The sequence below is a fragment of the Mytilus californianus genome, unplaced genomic scaffold (genome assembly GCF_021869535.1).
Source record: "Mytilus californianus isolate M0D057914Y unplaced genomic scaffold, xbMytCali1.0.p SCAF_3, whole genome shotgun sequence".
NCBI lineage: Eukaryota > Metazoa > Mollusca > Bivalvia > Mytilida > Mytilidae > Mytilus > Mytilus californianus.
The window spans coordinates 32,175,606-32,193,174 of record NW_026262679.1 but is presented as its reverse complement, the minus strand read 5'-3'; positions in this window follow the sequence as shown (position 1 = coordinate 32,193,174).

Genomic DNA, 17,569 nt, shown 5'->3' with positions numbered 1-17,569 from the left:
TTTTCTGCTCTTTGGTCGGATTGTTGTCTCTTTGACACATTCCCCATTTCCATTTTCAATTCTATCATATATTATTCGTTCTTCCTGCAACTAAACAGGCAGAATAAATATGGACCTAATTGCTGTTCAATGCGTCACATAGATATCAATTAACTATTAGTTATAGGAACTTGCATGTCATAGTTCCTATTTTCATATTGCTCCTCGCGTACTCCAGCACTCATTCATCCTTGGCTTTCATGCTTTAAAGGTTTGAGATGAAGGTCAATATAGAAAATCGCTATAGATGTAGCAAATTTATGTCTTGTTATTTTCATTTGTGGCTGTTTTGTTTTCCTGTGAAGTTACTCCTAAAGACGTAAAAGTAAAAGCTTTTCAGATATGCTTGCATGACTTGAGCAACTATATCATTAATTCATATCCATGTCACAATTTGTGAAATTTCAAATAAGTTTCAGTTTAAATCTATGTACCTTTTCTGGTATAACATTTTGAAAAAATATTTTGTGAGGTTCGACACGCTTTTTTCTAAAGCTAATACCTTTTCAGTAATACGGATAATTATTACTTTCGATGAGCGTATTCGATTAGAAATTACTTTTTTGTTCCCCCAGCAGTAGGATATGTGGAAAACGGTAGTATTTTTTTCATCATTTTCTACCATTCTAACTTTAATATCGCTATAATTACCCTCAATATCTGAATTAGAATTAAAACTGATTATCTCATTTTGCTCCGTTATTTTGAAAGTCGTGCCAAATTAAAGTTTTAGATTTAATTTTAATCAAATTTAGATTAGCAACACCACGAATGAAATAATTTCAACTAATGCATAAGAGTAACCAGGACTTACAGTCAGAAAAAAATTATCGTACTCAGAGTCATAGATCTACCAATCAAAATAAAGTACATGTATTTGGTTTTTCGAGCACCCATTTTGTACTCCAAGTACTTAGTTAAGGTTATTGACAGAAAAAGCAGTTCTCTTATTCAAAACAAAAGTGTCCTCTAAGTAATCACTTATTGTGTTAAATGTCGCATTGTCGTATTTCTGTGTATTCATGATTTTACTTTAAAATTATAATATCTTAACCTTACCATGTACATTTTTGTTATATTCTTTGTATGTTTGTTTATCTTTGCATTACTTTATTCTAAGATTATTACAAAAAAATATTAGCTATTACAAGTTTTGTGGAATAATCATATCAAAAACCGTTATGAAACACAGTACCATATGGCCTAAGGTTTTTATACGTGAAAAAGTATATCCAAGCGTGAAGTGATACCGAAAAGATTTGTTGTGGCTGGGCTCAGGTATTATGTTTAGATATTTATAGTTCATATGATGAATATGCAGAGTTCGCTTTTTTTATTTTTCGTTTGAATCGAGATCGCCATATGGGACTCCTACCGGGCCATTTATAACTGTACATTTTAACGTCTACTAACCTATATCTTCTTCAACCAAACCGTTAGTTACATACTTCATTTTAAAATAAACAGTATCATTCCTATTTAGCACAAATAGTTACGTATTTTCAAATGGTAATTGACTCAACATCAAAGAATTTCGCCAATTTTACACATTTAATTCAAGCAATACATTCCATTTACATTCTGAACTATAATAATACATCAAATATTGAATTAGTAACTAAACTATATCTATAAATCACAAATGTAGTTTAAGATTCAAAATTTTACACTTTATAAGACGTATACAAATCTTAACCGCTGTTTTTAAAAGCAAAAAGGGAATATTTATGCGCCTATCGAGATCGGTGTATAGAATTTTCCAATACATTGAATGCATCTCCGTCATATACTTTATAGAAGCAGCCCGGGAGTAAAAGCATATTCAAATACCATTAGATCGGAATTAAATGACTCGGAAATAGGAAATGTGTGAATGATGCTTCTATTTTGCGCAATGAAGTAATTTGCTAAAGTAACATGTGGATTCTGATGTATTTACTCTTCATTTGCTCTAAAACACATTTGTTTTCATTCTCTTTCCAGGGAAGACATTAAATAGGGATTAACCAAACGAACCTACTATGTAAGAATCTATATCAATTCCAACAGCATAAATACTCCGTCCAAAATCATTTTTCAAATGTCTATTTGATTAAGAATAAGGGTTGTCAAAGAAATCTAATACTATATTTGATCGTTTTAGTAATTTGATTTTAAGAGACACTAATTTCTTTTGAAATGCGTCAGACTGTTCTCAGCAGCCTAGGTAGTTTTCTGCGTCAAACGATGATGGGAAGTTAAAAGAGAAACAATCTGCAACACAGAATATGTATCCACAGCATGCACAATTTTCCACAAGATAGCATGTAAGGTTAGCTATTTTAAGAAATAAAATGGGATTAGTCGTTAAAAAACACACTTAAAATGATGCTAGTCGGATTCAAATTCAGAAATCTTTATTTAATTTCATTTAATTATCATACATGGATAAGCATACATTGTGTAAAAGCTAAAGTATTTCTTTTACCAAAACCACCCACTACTTTATGTCATAACGCAGAAAAACTGATTTGTTTTGTTTATTTTATATAAGGAATGCTCTTTATATCTAATTTTCTGATATTCCTATTTTGGATAAAAAGCTACATAGAATACTACACTAGTACTCTCTGCTGATGCTTGCATAAAACCTACTTTCATTTGCACGTTTCCTTCGCCCTGTCATAGTTCAATTTTAATTCTCTTTTAATATATTTTAATGCTTCTTTATTTTGTGTTTATTATGGGTTTGAAATGATGATAGTCCAATTATTGGAATTGAGTTTCGATAAAATTATTTGACTTGAAAAACAAAAATAAAACAAGACAATTCAAGAAATTGACCGCAATCAGTATTCATTACTTATAGGAATCTCAGGGTATGCTATGCATATTGTTCCCATGCACTCATGTGCTCATACAAATATTATAGTTCCGAAACAATTTGTATTTATTATTTCAGAAATTTGTATGAATAATTATCATAAGTATTTCATCTTTACTGGCCAGTTAATCTGCGGTCATTACAATTATTAACACCTTATGTGGACATCTATTTTGTCCCAGGTTATAGTTGTCTTTCTGACATTGTTTTACATCTTTTATTTTATTAATATTGTATTTATATTGTGTCATAGATCAAATTTATTCGTTCAGTGTATGTTTACTTGTTCAGTTTTGTTTATATGTCTTTTTGATCGAGCTAAGCCATTTCAATTGATATCTTATAGTGTTTTTTTTGTTGTTGTAATGTTCCACTACTGTTTCAGGTTAGGGTGAATGTTGGCGCCTGTTAAAACGTTTAAGCCCGCTGCATTTGTATGCACATGTCCTACGTCAGGAGCCTGTTGTTTAGTGGTAGTAGTTTGTTGATGTGGTGCATAAGTGTTTCTCGTTTCTCGTTTTTATATAGATTAGACCGTTGGTTTTCCTATTTGAATTGTTTTACACTAGTCATTTTGGGGGCCTTTTATAGCTTGCTGTTCGGTGTGAGCCAAGGCTCCGTGTTGAAGGCCGTACTTTGACCTATAATTGTTTACTTTTTACACATTGTAACTTGGATGGAGAGTTGCTCATCGACACTCATACCACATCTTCTTATTTATATCTAGGTTTTTTTCTTTGTTATGTTTTGGATTTCCGGCCAATTGAAGTATTCATGTTTTATTTTAAGTAACAAATATGTAGAAGTTTTAAACAAACATACGTCCATTGCATCATAATTTTGCAGCGTTTGTTGACAGTTTCGATTTTCATCATTTACATTACTTATAAAAAAAATTGCTTACATGATAATAGTTCGGTCACTATGGCAAGATCATATCATCAAATGATCAGTTCCTACTAGAACCTGTTCTGCGCCAATTAATGCTAATTGTTTCTTTACTGTTATTATTCTGATAATTGTATAATATTCTGGTATCTTTCTTCTTTAGTTTGCATTATCCAGCACTATATTGGTGCACCCCAAAATAGGTAAATGTTCATGAGTACAAGTGTAAAGTCACATTAGGGGATAATCTTATCAATAAGTATTTACATAGAATAAAATTTACGATTATATTTGAAATCTGGGCCTAAAAAATTATGTACAATCAATGATCTTCAACAATGGAGGGAGAAGCACAGTTTTCTTGTGCAGTCCTCTATTTTAGTGAGAATATTGTCACTGCATGATAATATATTCTGTTTAATCAAAACACTTGGGTCCAAAATCAATTGTGTTAATAGACAATTATCACCGGCTAGTCTCTTCCATGAACACGTATTTGGATTACTAATGCTGTTTATTACTGTAAATTCAGAAATTATTGCGATGTTTTTATTATTGCGAAAAATGCGACAGGGTTATAATCGCAATAATCTAAACTCACATTTTGAAATTTTTTGTATGCATTAAACAGGATTTTTTTCTCAATATCGTAAAAATTAAAATCGCATTTTAGTTTAAATTGACAAAATCGCAATAATAAATGCACGCAATAATTTCTAAATTTACAGTATTGATTTTAATTCCTCTATATATGTCTTTCTGTATTTAAATAGAGCGTTGCATTTCAAAATAAAATGTACAACGCTCTTTTTAAATGCGGAAAGCCATATATCAATAATAAACAGCATTAGTAATCCAAATACGTTCAAGGTTTAATATATAAATACATAGGCAAATTTCAAGAAAAGTCTCTTGAAGCACATTTTTTTCCAATAGCAGAATTATGCTCATAAAGAATGACAACTGATATTGTTTCATTTTTTCCCAGTATTGACTTTTCTTTTTTTTTTTATGACGATGTCCCTCAAGTGGCATTCTATGTCGTGTTTACTAAACAACTTGTAAGATTTGATAGATTTATCTTTAAGGAAGTTAGTAACCAAACAAATTTCATTTACATCTGAGGACAAAAGCAGTTTACATGTATGAATGGATCATTTTGGCAGGGGACAACTTTTTGATTTTTTTTTCATGAAAACAGTTACATCTTTTTACATAATTTGTTCACAGATGTCACGACTCGTGTAGACTTTCGTGACATATTGTATGGTCACGTGTCTATCACTAAAGACCGTACTCAAACATCTAAAGGACTTTTTGATTCGATTACCTATTGTCCTATTGACCTTGATCTCTTATTTCTCATCTTACTCTTAAATGCTCACTGTGCGTGTGTATGTATGTGAGTTGTAAAACGTTTTCGAATATTAGAAAAGTAAAATTTATTTATGAGACGAATATCAAGGATGGAAATCGAAAGTGGAGGATCTGGATGACAGAAATGTGAAAATGTGAAAAGACCAGTAGTTTATATATAGTGAATTGAGTGTTTGACGGATTAATGGAAGGATGTTTGCTGAACTTCCAGTGGCAAATCTTTCATTCGTTTTCAGGACGAGAACAAAATAATAGTTATTCCTAAAGGTGGTTTATGTAGAGTGGTTCAACCGGGATAAAACATGTGATATTCGACATCCTGTTGAAATATGAGAAAGTTCGATAGGGGCAGACATTTTTCCTTCCATCAGGCCACCAATGGACCTATCAAAAAGTTGTTTAAGGCGTCTCTAACGTACAGATACCGTGGACGTGACAGTGTATTTTTACATCCTGCTCAACCAAACGGACTCCTTGAGCTCTTTATAGCATCAAATACTGCCTGATTAGATAAGTTCAGTGGTGATCATATTTCTATAACCTTGGTATTCAGTAAACTGTTACTTATTACTTATATCTGTAGCTCCTTTTTATACATATATACTCTTTTCATTAAATTTCAACAAATCTTAATTTGTTCATAGCACATTACATTTAATGTCCAATAATTATATTACATGTATGTTGCACGAGGATCCGTTAGTTTGATTGGCTAACAACAATCGCGCGTCATTCAAAAATTAAAACTTTTTTTTCATGGTCTTAGAATAAAAATGTAACTGCGCTTCATACAAAATGTGCTTCGGTCAACACTTTTACACCCCAATCAAATTACAAAAAGAAGCATTCATTTATTAAGTGAATAAAAAACGAGAGCGCATAATTATGTGTAATATTGATTTAAATTGTATGCTATTAAAGTACTAACTCATTACTAGATATACTGAACAAGGATATAAACGCAAAACAGGTTTTGAGTTAGTTTTTAAAGATGTTGCCTCAAGTTTAGAGATTACGTGAATTTTTTTTTATGAGTATAATAATAGTGGTACGGAGGAGTGTTAGGCATTTTTTTAATGGTTGCTACATGCATATTTGTAAGTTTGTACTTTTCTAACCGGTTATTTGTTTCAGTGTTAGTGTCATCTTTTGTCCTCTTTATTTTCATTGTTAATGCTCAACATTTTTTTGCTGATTCCGAATTCTTCTAATCCCTACATGACCAAAATGTAATTTTAGATTTGAATTGCTAGAAGACTTGAAATCTCAGGATAACCAATGGACTATGTAACCAGGATAAGGAGTTTTGAAATGCATTGGACTTTACATGACAGAAAAAAATCATTGAGATAAAGAGTAAGTGTCTAGGTCCCTTAAGAAACTATCATGAGAAGCATATTAGTCGTAAAACGTTCTTTCTCAAAGTATTAAAGCAGTAGCTCATTTAGAAACGATAACATATATAGACCAATATGATACTTATATCTAAATAACTACCAATCCGACTCACTCTTATAAAACACCTGCAGAGTTTAGTGTACAGTTAGGATATCCGCCTTTTGAACCACCTGGGTAAATTTCAGAAACTTCTGCTGACGTATGACAACTATTATACTGTTAAAAAATGACATCAACGACATCTAATAGATTTAGTGATTTGCGTTATGTATCATTTAAAAAGGTGTTAATAACTCTATGATACATAACGCAAACCACTAAATCTATTAGATGTCGTTGATGCCATTTTTTAACAGTATAATAATTGTAATTTCCGGATTTATTAATTCCTGTTTTTAAGCAAAAATTTGCAAAAGTTGATAAAGTCATCTGTGAAATTTCTCATTATACTGCTAATAATGAAGTTCAATATATATCCACAATAAAGAAGTGTTTGTATATAACATTTTACAATAAAAGTTACAATTTAATTTCAAATCCTAAGAAAGTTCTTATGAGATATTTCACAGATTACGATATAATACCACTAGGGTAATTATTGTTATTTTCTACATTTGCAGTTTTAATTTCTTTTCGTAATACAATGTCTGATTCGTCTTAATGGAAATTGGTTGTCACCCCACGATACCATATCCGTCTAGTACGCCGCTAATCAAAATATGCATGAAAAGACATCTGATCAATTTGTTGTGAATAAATAATAAAAAGGTAGTTCAGGATATTATTTCTCAAATTCTGTCAATATTTGCAATGTTCGGAAACATTTTATTAGCAATTAACACAGTAGGAAATGCGTTTCTATTGTGCTATATATATTGATATCCAAATCTTAAAACTGTGGTGAAGGAATATTCGATCTTTCACGAATGAGTGGCATTGATTGAAACAAGAAAAACGACTTTAAAAATTTCACTTTTCATGCAAATGAGACTATGTTTAATTGTTTTGTCGATTCTAAGGGAAACAATTGGTTCCTGAGAATCACGGGAAGTCTTACAAATTAGTACTGTTGTTCTTTTTCAGCTATCAAAATATGTTAATTGCGTCGATATGACATTCTAACAAAAAGTTCAATCTGACAGATTAATTCTTTGTTTTGAGTATATGAAAACTTTATCAGAAATATAGTGAATAATTAGACATCAGCAAGAGAGCAAACATGAAGGCGTTTGTATTTGTAAAATCGTTGTCTGGTTGGTCTAAAAAGTACGGTGTCGATCCGAATGACCTTCTTAGTTCAGACCATAAACAAAACAAAGCCTTTAATAACAAAAACATATTCATGGCCTACATCACGACGAAAGGTTATTGATGAGTCGAGCTTAACCGTAATTTGATTGCATGTATTCGGACAGGATTTGGTGTTCCAGAAAAATGTTGTATAAACCATACTTGAAAGAAGACATGATATTTTAAACTGGTATATACAAGAAAAAAGTTTTGGTTTTGAGCGTACCAGATGCAGATCATCGGATACGTATCTGGAAATCTGTATCATGGCATTGTTGTACCTTATTTTCTGCGGAGAATTTATCCTGTAGTTTAAAAACCAAGTGAACATAAGCAAATTTAGAAAATGCTTGACATTATTTTTTATTTTTTTTTGCCACTTGAATATTACATAGAATCAGCTTTATTCCTAAACCGAAAGGGCATGTGATCTTAACTTTAATTTATTACGATATAAATGATTACCAGGATCATATCAAAGATGACTTATGATCCGGAAGTGAGCCTTTTGTTGGTGCAAAACTGTAATCATTTACTTTCAAAGGAGTAAATCATAATATTTTGCCTTCAGTTTGAATTCTAAAAAAGTCATTTTAAGAAATCTGTTTAACAGTTTGGTCTGTTAAATCTATGTAACGTCTGTGGGCCCCATACCGGTGAACACCTGGATAAAAATAATATTTAAATCGATTTCGGTTTATATGCGACACCTGATGCGTGCAGATGAATAACCACAACTATTAATGGCGTGTTGTTACTGTACATCGGTTATACGAGTAAACTAAACATTTTGTCATCTCTTAATCACGGTAAATTTCAGATTAGTTTATCTTATACTCAAACTCTTGCAATATTTCCCATGCAACTCTTACATATCATGTAAAACATAGTTTATTTCATTTGAGCTCTATTACGAAATTAATCAAAAAAGTTCTTGATTATACGCCGAACAATAAAAATCTTGAAACTTTTGTAAAACCATTCAAAGCACCAAATCACATTCTGCCCTGCCAATAAACAGTCTTATATCACGAACTGATTAAATAACACAGCACCAGTTCTTATATAATTTGCAATTCATGCATATAACAATATTGTGAAAAATTGAATGCCATAACCTTGTGTCATTTTCTCGTTTGGCCAACATTGACCTGACGTATTCAATTCGATGTCAAAACAACTTTTTGTCAATCGCAATTATCATGGTGGGACGTGGTGATTTGCATATTAAGTTCGACATACGGGATATTTTTAAAATCAAAAACAAGTCATTACCTACTTTCGGAAATCTCTGAAGAACGATGAATGTGACGATCACAAATGTATGCATTATTTTTTTAGAAAGATGTGACCACTTTATCTAGTATAAAAAAAATTGGATGTCCTACACTTAACACAATTTTTTTCCTTTTTTTATATGAGGCAGACTTCATACAGGAGCTTCATAGGAAGAACGAAAAGAAGCTAGCACTATCTTTTTACTCCACGTTCCGCTATATAGATGATGGCCTCTTAATAAATACATAAAAGTTTAATGACTATGTTAAACGCATCTATCCCTTCGAGCTTGAAACAAAGAATACAACAGATACAGTTAAGTCGGCCTGATATCTTGAGGCTTGCATCTAGAAATTAACAATGAAGGTCGGTTAAAAAAAAGACTTTCCGACAAAAGAGATGATTTTAGCTTCCTAATTGTACTTTACATTTGTATCAACATTTCAGCAGCACCTGCATATGGAATATATATGTCAAGAGCTTGCATTTCTTATCATGCTTTCATTGTTAGACGGTTGCTCCTTACAGGGAAGATAACAAATCAAGGGTTGCAAGTGAAAATTTTACAGACGCCATCACGAGATAGTTGACCATTATGAAATATCTGTTCCAATATATGTTCCAATTGTCGTCATCACAATCCCGTCTTCTTTTTTCGAAAGTGACATAACTGAATTAGACTGTTCAACGAATTTGTACCCACATGAGCAACATGATGAGTTCCACATTTGGAGAAAGATTGCCACTTATATGTTTCATCCTATTTGATTAAATTCTATAATACTGAAATATATCAAATCAACATCTTTGATACATATGTGTAAATTTGATTACCCAATAGCCCAATTTTCAATCGTATTTTAGAAATTAATATTTTTAAATTGATATGGCTATATAAGTAGAATTTTACGTGATAAAATATGTGCCTGTATGGCTATTACACATAACACAACGATTTTTTTCTTGTTTTGATTATATAACTTTTGTTAACTAAATTAAAACATAACTTTATTTTTGAATTATGTCTGCATAAAAGAAGGTCTTCATATTTTTTTTGTCATTTAGCTTCCTTTCTAAACTAGAGTCAACAGTTGTTTAACGATGTTCAAATCTTATTAATTCATTTCTCTAATTCTTCGTCAATTTATCCCTTTCTGCACCCATTGTATAAAAAAAATTAATCAACGTGTGGTTCGTTTGATCTCAGTTCTTCCTTGGTTAAAATCCGATTATGACGTCGAATTTACTTACTTTCCTCTGAATTTCCTAATGTGACGGCATGAAAAAAGGCGATCATGTCTGATGACGTCACATAGAAAGAACACACCATTTTACAGATCATTCGAAAAGACGGAATAAGTTTGCCTGCATATTGTTTGAAAATAATTAGAGAAACAGATTCCACCATCAAATCTCGTGTAATACGATATTTATCCACTCTCGACAGTTAAATTTTAAATATTTAAAACGCTCGGCGAGCCTCGCGTTTTAAATTTGAAAATTTAACTGTCTCGAGTGGATAAATATCGTATCACACTCGATGCAGTGGTAGATTCTATATTTAGAAGATCTTAATCAAGGTAAAACAAAACTGAGGGATTCGTACGAACTCCAACAGAAGCGATTAAGATCTAGAAATATTATATCAACATGATTATTATCTGTGACTGTATCCGTTTCCTGGTAGCAATAAATTAATATGGATATTAATCAAGAACGCACCTTAACGTTTGACCGTTTGAACTTCGATATATCTAAATTGAATTTGGAGTTATGATTTTGATTTCAGATAATATTTTTCACTGTATTTTTCATCGACCGTAAAATTAGTCGACACATATCATAACCACACAAACCAAAGTGACCTGTAAATTGTTCCATAGTACCCGTATATTCTTAAATCCAGGATAAGGCAAAGGGAACAAATATTATTTGCATTCACCTGTTTTTTGAAGATGTCGATCCGTTAAACAGTTATTATTGATAAATATGAAAAAAGACCAACAATGGATTGTTTGTAGATCTCATTATCAATATCTATCGCTTGGAATGTAATCGTTCCGACATGTTATGTTATGACAAGATCACCCGAGCACAAATTGAGAATCACGCCACGATAGAAAGATTCTTCACGTTTGTTTCTATAGAGGACCAGATGGTCTTTCGTGTGAATCTTTGCTTTATAATTATTCGGCAAGTTTGTATTTATGTGGATGTTCTTCATCCCAGATTGATTTTATCGGTAAAAAAAATGTACACATTCAGTATGAGCAGACCTACCTTAAACCACTTGCAATAACGATAAATAAGATAGAGTATCTCGTAAAGTATTGTTACAGAAGTAATATGATCGTAAACAAGTATTCCAAAAAGAAAAAATTGCATAATATAATATGATATAGTTATATTCAAAATTGGCTTCTCTCCCGTCAACCACAATTCTGAAAATTTTGTTCAGTAACATTGATATTATGGTTAAACATTGAAAATTGATACATCCAAACTTTATTCCATTCTGCGAACTACAGACTTTAAAGCAATGCTTGTAAGTGTTAAATACGAAACACGAGCTCATTCGAGCGATGCTGTAAAGGTAATCTTTTTGACTTACCACAAGACACTAAAGCTGAAAGTCTGATGGTAGTTTTAAAAAGCGAGAAAAACAAAAACATGGCCGAAGCAAATATTCCATGGTAAAAGTATTTGCGTTAGTCAATGTATTTCCTAATAATAGGAAATTTTGCTTTTTCCTGGACTTTTCTTGTTTACATTTTCGTAACATATAAAAAAAATCGCAAACCATCGAACGAGAATAAGAAGCCTCCTTACGAAAAATGTCAAAACCATTTACCTTCAACGTGAAAAGTACACTTTCGCCTTTCCATTTTGTGTTCATTTTGTGTTCTGTGATATTACACTTGATTCACTGGCTGCGACAATTAATAAAATTGAAAGGAAATTACAGCATTGAAGGATAAACTGGGCCAGAGATATGATATTATAATGTGGTAATGTGTAGTGTTGTTAATTCCATGTGTGTTTCTCTCGGACTTACCTTAACAGGGTTTTACTTTGCATTTGTTGCTCCACTAATCATTCTAGTTGTGGCTTTCTTCTGCTTACCAACGGTTACTGTGACTATAAGACTTTTGAAACATTTTTTGTCTACTTTTGACTATCTACTTTTTATACAAGATATTGAGTTAAAAAGATAATATGGTTGCTTCATGAAATTAACAACAATAATATACAAATGTTCCCACTTACATATTTTGACCAAAACGGTTTTGTTTATTGAAAGAAAAGATAGAACATCTGCTAGAAATATGTGTGCACATTTATTTATGCTCGTTGTCTGTTTAATATTCTTATTTGCAGTTGCAGTCCTTGCAACAGAAACTGTAACGTTCATTACATTACACAACATTATTCACACGATCTTGGATAAATAATAAATGCCAATTCAGTCCTGGAATAACACGGATTTGCATGCTGGTTTTGTGTGCAAGTGACTGCTTTAAGAATGTTTCTGATAAGTATTTGAATATTAACAGGTCGATTAACCGTCTTATTGTTGATATGAACTATTCGAAGGTTGGGGTGATCGCAATTGCCAGTTTTCATGTTAAAGACATTTTGCTTTCAAAGTATGTCCTGACATCGAATGTTCTTTAGAAGACACTAGGCTTATGTCGGTTTAAATTCTCTTTGACTATGTTTTATAGTTTTTTTTTCTAATATGCCGTTGAAAATTACTAATACGTAACAGATAAATTGTGATTATTGTAAAAAATAGAATCTATCATAAAGATTTAAAATATCGAGTGCAGAATTTATTTTACGAGTATAAAATATTTAATAATAAATTAATCAATGTTTTTCATAACACTGTATCGTCCATAGTTTATTGTCAATATTTTCCTGTCGATATACTCATTAAAAAGAAACTGCTTTGTCTCACTTCAGAAAAAAGTGGTTATGAGGTTTGCGAGTAGAGTCGATAGCTAACATGTTATACTTGTAAATAATTATTGAATTTTATCAATTGATCGGCGCTGATGAGTCAGAGTTAGACGAAACGCTCGTCTGGCGTACTAAATTACAAGCCGGAATCTTTGATGAGTTTTATCTAATAATGAGTTTCATGTAGCCGTAGTACCGATTTCATGGAGTTACATATTAACCTGGTTTAAATTGTGTCATGCGTTGGACTTAGTTTGTTGTGTAATTCCACAGATTTAGAAAATAAGATAGACTAGTGTTTAATACATAAAGGCAACAGTAGTATACCGGTGTTCAAAAGTCAAAAATCGATTGAGAGGAAACAAATCCGGGTTACAAACTAAAACCGAGGGAAACACATCAACTATAAGAGGAAAACAAAGGAACAACAGGAACGCTGAAGTGCAACAAAAACAAACGCCAACTTATATAGAAACGAACTATTTGATAACAACTGCCATATACCTGACTTGGTACAGGACATTTTAAGAAAAAAATGGTTGGTTGAACCTGGTTTTAAATACCTTAGACTTACTACGCTACTTTAACTTTTCAACGTGTTGTTCTGCAGGTCCCCAAATTTGAATAAATGTGTGAAATATTGAACATACAACAGAGGATATTGTTAAACATTTATGTGTACTGTTTACGTGAAATGAAAATTGAAAGGTGCGAACAATTATCGCTATTTGCAAAATGCCTTCTTATAAAACAATAGAACATTATCCACATAATAGAACATTATCAACATAAACGACTCTTAATTAATTTTAGTAAGTCTCAGTTATATACTAGTAACAAATGCGTGTTTACGCCTAAAGACTTCATTACCATATTTGGTATGTCATGATTATTTTACAGTGACGTGAGGATGTTCACATGGGTCTTTTCTATTTACTAGCTTTGTTTCGTCATACTGAAAATGCGCAAAAACGTGAATTCTTCTAGCTTCATCATTGCATTGTCTGTTTTTTGGTATTTTCGTCGAACTGTTTGGGGACTGTATTTCAATAAACTATCATCTGTATTACCGACACGACTAACAATATGCAGCTGCCTAATCCGTTGTTTCATCCTTGTGTGTACATATAAGTTTACATGAACTTTGAAACCGACTAAGATTTGAATACCTGTATTAAGATAAAAATTCATATTTTCAATGATGAAACGGCTTACAAATCGGAAAATTACCACAAACGAAATGCAAAAGAATTCAAGATATTGACAACGAGAGGTAAATGCCACATAGCAAGTGCAACAATAACAACAAATATTTGGTATGCTTTCTTCATTGAAAAAGTAGACATGAAGAAAGTTTTCGTATCTAGGTTTCATAAATGCTTTTTTATAATACTTATGAAAATATTGATGAATCGTAAATCATTAAACAATGCTTATTGTCCATTTATGAATTAAGAAATAATGAAGGAATTACGGTTCTAACGCTCTGAGTTAAAGATGATCTTAGGTCAATTTGGCTATTATATTTAGGTACCCTTTGGTCATAAAGCTCTTGATTTGGTTGGAAACTTCTACATTTTTTTACTTTAGAATATTTAGCTTCGGGTGTGCCTGGTGAAGGTTAATCCAGAAAAGTGCTTCGAACGTATACAATTCATAACGTTATTTTTATGTCTTGTCTCACATTGTATGTTTAATTTTAAGAGATGCTTGTTTCTTTCGCAACTAGTGGTTTTTTGAAACAGACTCAGTTTCAAATTATGTTAAACTTTCCAAGATATCTTCTTTTATTACAATTATGATAAAGTAAAGAGAATTTAGTAATTTGCTCATCGTCACGAATTTACCATTATAATAAAAAGTTTGATCGTGCATGTACGTCATACAGCAGTAGATATTGTTCAATGCGCAACTGATTCAGTGTACGTGATTTGCACAAAGAAATGTGTCAACGATTATCGTCATTTTAGTAGGTGTTCGCTTTGTAAATAATCCTGAAACATCAGAATAACATCCTCTATATACACAGAAACGAATCCTAATTAATGAAGGCGTGTGTAACTAATTGATATACAAAAGGATTGCGTGTTGCTCAGTCTTTAGTTGTCTATGTAGATTTTGGTGGACTTTTGTTTGCCATTTCATTTTTGTTTCTAACCTCCCTTAAAAAGTTATCGAGAGCATATAGTAATTTGTCCGTATTTTTGTGTTTTATCGAAAACCAATGGTTTCCCAACAATAACTCTGATAGTTCTTTCTGACTTCATTGGAAAAATACTTATGCAGATTTAAGATGTAATCAGGAAGTTTAATGAAAAAACATTGGATGCAAATCGCGACGGCTTAACTTTTTTGTATGAAGCTTTATAAATCAGAATTTATAAAGTAGTTGGATAATTCAAATCTGATAAACAGAATCCTTATGGTCTGAAGTTACCGTCTGGAATATGTCCGTTGTAATTGGCCCTTTTTTTATGGTTTAATCAATGCTTAAAAAAGAGATAAATTTTCCCATTGTTGATTTACCATCTTTATGTAGTATATTCCTGTAGCTCATTCATATATAGTATATATCTCCCGGTTGGTACAATATTCCAGGACTTCTTTTCTAATCAGCCGTTGTACTAAGGGTTCTTTATGATTAAATCTCGTGAAAGTAATACGATAACTGAAATAATTCACTTACGTTGTAATCGATTTCAAGCTCTTTCTCTCCGTCGTACGATGTATTTACACGATACTTTCCAAAAGACAAGTTATCTTTCTAAAAAATCATACAGTACCTGAATAAGTCGGTTTCCCTTTACCGATTAGATATTACAACATACATTATTGGTGCTGAATTATGCTTTATTTTTGGTATTCAATTGCTTTCCTTGTTTTTAAATTCTTATTGTCCAATAAAAAATACTTTCTATAAGTTCTCAGTTGCTTCATGTCAAATAGATTCTGTGGAATTGTCGTTTAAATCTATATTTGATATTGATCAATTGTCGATATGGGATTCTAATCCGTGTTTGCAGATTCTAATGGAAACATAAGTAATCATTAGGCTCTGAAACAAAATGAAAGTGTCATTTAAATCCAGTTTTACTTAAGATACGGTTGCGACTACAGCGTACAGAGAGATGAATAAACGAAAACCAAAACAACGATAAAAGGTATATCAAGGTAACTATTGGGTTTACGTATCCCTAGATATCACAGATACATACTTCCTTGATATTCAGTGTGGCTGAAAAAAGTCTATATGCAGAAATACAACTTCACTACACAGAGAAGAAGTGACGTGTGTGGATGAATTGAATTCAGTGGCTTTGACAGAGAAGATGAATCAGAAACCAAATAAAGGCAGTTTGTCCAATTTGACTCCAACTGAAAAAAAAGCATTACAAAAATACTGAACTCCAAGGCAAATTCAAAAAGGGGAAGTCTATAAAAACGGAAAAAATCACGGAACAAGTGAAAAACAACCGCCATGGAAGCTAATCTTAAGAACCATAAAGGTAGCAACAAATAAAGGATGCACATATACATGTACACAATGCAGAGAGGATCTAATATAAGTTTGGCTGTTATCTATTTCAGGTGTTTTGCTGGATTAGTGAATTTCCAGGAAACTTTCATTTTGAGTTCTATTAAAATCTGGGATTCTTTTATTAATATAGAAATCAAATGAAGGATGCAATTTTGAATAAAAAATAATATAAAAGAGATATAATTTCAGCTGAAATTCATTAGATAATTTTGAATGAGATGTTTTATCGTAAGCTTTAATTTTAAGTATATCACGAAATAAATTATAAGACATTTTATGTTATTGAAGGTTTCAACAAATAGAAATGGCTTCTATTTTGAAGGTAAAATAATTGTCAACTACTTTTTTAAATAAATAAAATTTCTAATTTAAAAAAAAAGCATAATCATTTGCACGATGTATACAAACAACACGAAAAAAGTGTTGATTAATATGGTGAAGATAAGTGGGTTGCATTCATACGGCATGTGTTGTTTTCATACGAAATGAAAGCATATGACGGAATCAAATGATTAGTCTTTCAGCCAACAAAAGATCAGCATTCGAACGAATTGAACATGATCGTTTCAACCTAAGAATGAGCCTCGTCAGTATAAAAGTTATGAAATGTGATATGATTACTAATGAGACAACTTTCCACCAGAGTCAAAAGGCACGTGAGTGAAAGAAGCTAAAGGTTACCGAACGGACTGCAAGAATGTGGCGGGTTTAAATATGTTTGTGAACGCTCCATCCCGTTCTAAGAGTACTCGCAGTTACTGAAACATGGTTCAAACCAAATTTCAACAAATAAATAAATCATGTTCACCCTCAGTTTTCGGTGGGGTTTGTGTTGCTCAGACTTAAGTTTTCTATATAGTATTTCGGCGGGGTTTGTGTTGCTCAGACTTAAGTTTTCTATATAGTGTTTCGGTGGGGTTTGTGTTGCTCAGACT